Here is a 6120-nt window from a genome sequence, read left to right as displayed (position 1 = left end):
GAAACAGAGAAAGTGAAGTGAATAGAAGTTAAGACACTACACAAGACTGTTCTCGTACAGCAGATTCAGAATTTGAACCCAAGTCTATCTGGTTCCATACTATAAAAGTTTTTATTTTAAAAATAATTTTTATGTGCTTAGGTATCTTTCCAAAGGAGTATGAATGACATATTTATGCCAGTATTTTAGAAAACCATATTGCTTTGAAAATAGATTCTCTTGGCAACACTTGGAATTAAAGTTTCTTTGGGGTTTTATTTAATCTGGCACCAAGCTTTAGAAAAGTAATCAATGTTCTAACTTTTCAAGTTGCACACTTACTTTTGAACTGGTTTCATAGGAAGTAAGTTTATTCAATAACTGCTTGTTGAGGTTCATGTTTTGCTTGTCATTGTAGGAGTTAATGTTGAGGAATAAGGCATTTACTGTATAATTTCCTTCTACTGCCAGGGAAGGTAATGTGCAAATAATTTAGGAATTTTCTACAGAAGAAAGAAGTCATTGTGTCTTCTTGTACATGAGTATTTGAACAGGATTTATACTGCATTGCAAAACTTACCCATGACTAGGTCTTGTGTCTGTGTTTTTAAGTAAAACAATACATATTTATTATAGAAAATTGGTAAAATACAGAGAAGAAAGAAAAAGAATTATATATAATTCTACCAAAGGAAAAAATTAAAGGAATATGTATTTTTTATTTTTTTTTATACTACCATCTGCAGATTTAACATGTAATTTGCTAATCTACCTGGAATTTATTTTGGTGAAGGCTTTTAAGTCTTAGGTTTATGGACATCAGAGGTGAGCATAAACCTACTTCCACAGTTTGCAGTATGGCAAATAAATTATGTTTCAGTTAGAAAAATAGAAACCTTGCGGCACTGTGGTGTTGGGAGTAAAACTGCGGCCTGTGATGTCAGCATCCAGTATGGGTGCCGGTTTGTGTCCTGGCTGCTCCACTTCTGATCCAGCTCGGAAAGCTTCTAAGCCAAAGAAGCAGAAGATGGCCCAAGTGCTTGGGCCCCTGCACCCACCTGGGAGACCCAGAGCAAGCTCCTGGCTCCTGGCTTCAGCCTGGCCCAGCCCTGGCCATTGCAGCCATTTGAGGAGTGAACCAGCAGATGGAAGATCTCTCTGTCTCTTCCCCTCTCTCTCTCTCTGTAACTCCACCTTTCAAATAAATAAATAAAATTTCTTTAAAAAATGCAGAAACTTAGTTTGGAGTAAAATAAATAAGTCCCTGATCAATTTATATTTGTTGTTGGAGAAATTCATAGGACTCTTGATGCCTTCTAGGTTTATGTGTTCAAACCTCCAAGATTAATATAAAATTTCTGCCAAGATGATTTAATTTTTAAAAATGTGAATAAGCGTCTGTGTTCAAATTTAAAAGTCATTTTTAAGTCTAAGGTGAAATAGCTTGACAGATGGTTAAAAGAGCAGAAGTTTGAGAAATATGATTTACAACAAATCTTTCAAGGAATGACTTTAAATGCCTGCCAAAAAGCTTCTCAAGTAACACCCCAAGCTTACATTCCAACCTCTCCAAGAGACATATGCAATGTTTTTCCTTTCTGAATAATCTTCTCTTTTAGAGAAGTGTTCAGTTCACAGCAACTTTAAGTGGAGTGTAGAGTTCCCAGGGCCTCCCTGCTCATCTCTCCCTTCCCCCAACACCTGGAACCACAGATCTTTCTTTATATTTATTCATTTGAAAGGGAGAGAGATAGAGGGGGTGCGACATCCATTGGCTCACTCCCCAAATGCTCATACGAGCCAGGGCTGGGCCAGGCCCAAACCAGAAGCCCAGAACTCCAGTCAGGTCTCTCATGGGGTGACAGGGACCCAAGTAGTTGGCCATCCTCTCCTGCCTTCTCAAGACAGATTAACAGGGAGCTGGACTGGAAGCAGCAGAGTAGCCAGGCCAGCGCTTGAACTGGCACCCTGCTACGGAATGCAGATGTTGCAAGCAATGGCTTAACCCATGGCCCCACAATGCCTACCTCTGTCTTGAAAATTTTTAAAGGGAGCCTTCTATGTCATTTAACTGCAACTGGGAGGGTCTCTGATAAGATGGCATAGAACTGTATTTCCATACCTTGATTCAAAAGCAAAAACTTTCAGTTCTGCAATTTGGAGATGTTATAATTTGGATTATTCTCTTCATACAATGAATTTTTGTAAAGAGTTCTTACTTTATGTTCTTACTTTATGCAGCCCATTATCTGCAACAAATGTGGCTGCTTCAAGCTGGCTTCCAGCTCACAGTGGGCTGCAAAGCCACAAAGTTCCCCCTATTCAGCTGCTCAGAAAGATTTCCTATAGTATTTTTTATTGCAGCCAAGGAACATCTTCTTTGCTGTAAGAAGAATAAATATGGGGCCGGCACCGTGGCATAGTAGGTTAAGCTTCTGCCCACAGCGCCAAGCATCCCATGTGGGTTTTGGTTGAAGTTCCTGCTGCTCCACTTTGTATCCAGCTCCCTGTTAATGACCTGGGAAGGCAGCAGAGAATGGCCCAAGTGCTTGGGCCCCTGCCCAACGTGAGAGACCCAGAGGAAGCTCCTGGCTCCTGGCTTCTGATCAGCCCTGCTCTGGCTGTTTCTGCCATTTGGGGAGTGCACCAACCGATGGAAGACCTCTCTCTCTCTGTAACTCTGCCTCTCAAATAAATAAATAAATCTTAAAAAATATATACATTTACTTCCTGTTTGTTGTGGAATTAGAAAAAGCATAAATTCTGTGTTTCATTTATTTATTTATTTGACAGGTAGAGTTACAGACAGTGAGAGAGAGACAGAAAGAAAGGTCCTCCTTTTCCGTTGGTTCACCCCCCCCCCCGAATGGCTGCAACAGCTGGAGCTACACCAGCAGCCTCTTCCTGGTCTCCAATGCGGGTGCAGGGGCACAAGCACCTGGGCCATCCTAAATTGCTTTCCCAGACCACAGCAGAGAGCTGGACTGGAAGAGGAGCAACCGGGACTAGAACCCGGTGCCCATATGGGTTGCCAGCACCGCAGGCAGAGGATTAACCTAGTGTGCCACAGCACCAGCCCCATGTGTTTTTAAAATCATGAAGCCGGGACCGGCGCTGTGGTATAGTGAGTAAATCTGCCGCCTGCAGTGCTGGCATCCTAAATGGGTGCCGGTTTGAAACCTGGCTGCTCTACTTCCGATCCAGCTCTCTGCTATGACCTGGGAAAGCAGTAAAAGATGGCTCAAGTCCTGGGGCCCCTGCACCCACGTGGGAGACCTGGAAGAAACTCCTGGCTTTGGATCGGTGCAGCTTCAGCTGGTGCAGCCATTTGGGGAGTGAACCAGTGGATGGAAGACCTCTCTCTCTCTCTCTCTCTCTCTCTCTCTCTCTCTCTCTGCCTTTGCCTCTCTGTAACTCTTTCAAGAAAATAAATAAATCCTTTTTTTAAAAAAAGTCATGTGGTTGTCAGTCTGGACCTATTTTGAGACTAGATATCATAGCAGCTCATTTTACACTAGTCAGTAGAGTTTATTTAGTGTTTTATATATTTTAACGTATTTTTAAAGAATAATTTCAAACTCCCATAAGGATGTTCTCCTGCAACCTGTATAAGTACATCTGACGACCCCATTGAGTGGTTGCTGAAGGTTTTCTGCAGGGAAGTGACACAACCTTGGGAGGCTCCTGTGTGGCGGGGACTAGAATCAGCAAAGTGTTTCAAAGGTAGATCCTGATATTTTTGGAAGGAAAGAGATTGAATGGAGATGGGAAAGAGGATGAGAAAACAATGACTCATCAGGTTTGTGTATGACAATGCCATTTTACAGAGATGGCCAAGACTGGCAGAAGACCAGGGCTGATGTGTGGAGAGGACAAGATCAAGGCATAATCAAAACTCAGGTACTTGCTCCAGGTACTTGCCATCTCCCCTGACATGTCCTGACTTGAACTACAAGTTAATCGAAGTCTTCTTTTTTTTCAAAATCCATATCCCCAGAAACCTTACTTATCAGCTTCAAGGACAATAACAAGAGCTTTTTTCCTTCAGGTTTGTAGAGTTGGGCTAATTTAAATCCACAGTTTACTAATACATTGAGGTTCCTCTGTGTTATCGGGACCCTGCCAGACACGAATCACCGTTATCGCACTTCCTCCACTCAGCAGTCTATGAGGTCGTGCCTATTTTTATCTTCATTTTACAAAGATGGGAGGCTCACAGAGAGATCTTATCGCTGGATTTGATCCCAGCGCCACAGTTACAAGTCCAAGTCAGGAGTTGATCCTACTGCCTCCCAGTGCCTTGAAATCCCTTGTTTGTATCTGTGTGGCCAGTGCGCTCCAATAGAACTTCCTGCAGTGATGGCAGTATTTCCCATCTGCACTGTCCAATAGTCTTGCAGCGAGTGAGCACTTGAAATGCGATCCGTGTGTCTGGGGAACTGACACTTTCATTGAATTAACCTAAATTTCATTAAGACATGTGGCTAGTGCCTATCATATTTGTCAGCAGAGTTCCAAATCAGTGGGCTGCACAGAGCCCAGGGAGAGCACACATTATGCTGAGTGCAGAAGAAAAGAAAACATATACACATATACACACATATAATATCATATGTAAATTGTCATATATACATACACATACATAATAAACATATAAACCATTGTTTTTCAGATTTTGTGTGTACCTTTTTTTATTTTTTGACAGGCAGAGTTAGACAGTGAGAGAGAGAGAGAGAGAGACAGAGACAGAGACAGAGAAAGGTCTTCCTTCCATTGGTTCACCCCTCAAATGGCCTCTATGGCCGGTGTGCTGTGCCGATCCGAAGCCAGGAGCCAGGTGCTTCCTCCTGGTCTCCCATGTGGGTGCAGGGCCCAGGCACTTGGGCCATCCTCCACTGCCTTCCCGGGCCATTCCTTTTATAATGTACTAACAAGTAAATTATAATGGATATGTGGGTATTAAATACATGTGATAATTTTTCACATTTTACTGCACTTATCATGTGCTAGGGACATGCTTTATGTATATCAATTCATTTAATTTTCATAATGATTCTGTGAGGTAGATGCTTCTATTGTCTTCATCTTACAAACGAGGAAACCAAGATAATATTTGGATGTAGCCAAGGACACAGGTAGTTGGGGTCAAAGCCAAGATCTGAACATAGGCTGTCTGGTTTCTATCTACACACTTGATGGGAAGCTAAATAAGTACAGTGGAGGGGAGAGAGGCCAACTTTTTGCTGCAGGGGGTGAGTGACCAAAATTTTTGGGGCCTAATGTTTTAGACTAGACTTTACTGATCAAAGCATTCCCAATTTGAAAATTCAAAGGATCTTTCGAGTTTATTTAATCCAGCCTGTTTTCCTGGGGACAGATACTGCTGCCTATGTAGAGGGAGACAAGGCCAAATTAAGATGGGGTATAGTCATGGCTGAGACAGGAGTTCTGGGGCCATCTATACTTGTCTAGAGCTCACTATAGTTAACTGGAACGAACGGGTGTTTGATCGTGATTCTGTAACTCTCCCTGGCTAAACAAACCAAAAAAAAGTATTCACTTTTGGCCAGTTTTGTTTTGACTACCGATTAAAAAAAAATTGTTTCGGAGCCACAGAACCAGGGAAAGCCGGGAGGGGACGGGACGCCCAGACGCCAAGAGCAGGTGTCAATAAAGCATGGTGGATCCCGAACTGCTCATTTCCTATCAGTGATCCGCTACCTTCCGCGTGGCTGCTGGTGGTTCTAATTCAACAGCACTCAAAAGAAGAAAAAAAATTGCTACAAAGACTAGGTCAATGGAAAATACAAAATTTACCAATACCTGACTCCCACCTACACACACTTTAAAAATGGACGCCGACCTCCCTCCTCCCTGCCTACCCCAGACGGCCCGCGCGCTTGCAAACAGGTGCCGCCGTGTATACGAACGAGGGCACCTGTAGCCTTGCGTACTGTCCTAGCGTCGCGGTCGCCAGGTGCGTGAAGTGGGTGGATGGGGTTCTGTGGCGTCAGAGAAGTTTTGGACACACCGAGTTCTACGGCTCGCACTGCAAAAGGCGGTGTGGGGAGCGTGCGCTTCCCTCCGCTTCAAGAGGGAAGAATTTCAGAGAAAGGCACTGGCAGGCGGGATGGGCAGCAG

Source organism: Lepus europaeus, chromosome 4 (assembly GCF_033115175.1).
Source record: "Lepus europaeus isolate LE1 chromosome 4, mLepTim1.pri, whole genome shotgun sequence".
Taxonomy (NCBI): Eukaryota; Metazoa; Chordata; class Mammalia; order Lagomorpha; family Leporidae; genus Lepus; species Lepus europaeus.
The sequence above is the reverse complement of the archived record's forward strand: the minus strand, read 5'-3'. Positions refer to the sequence as shown.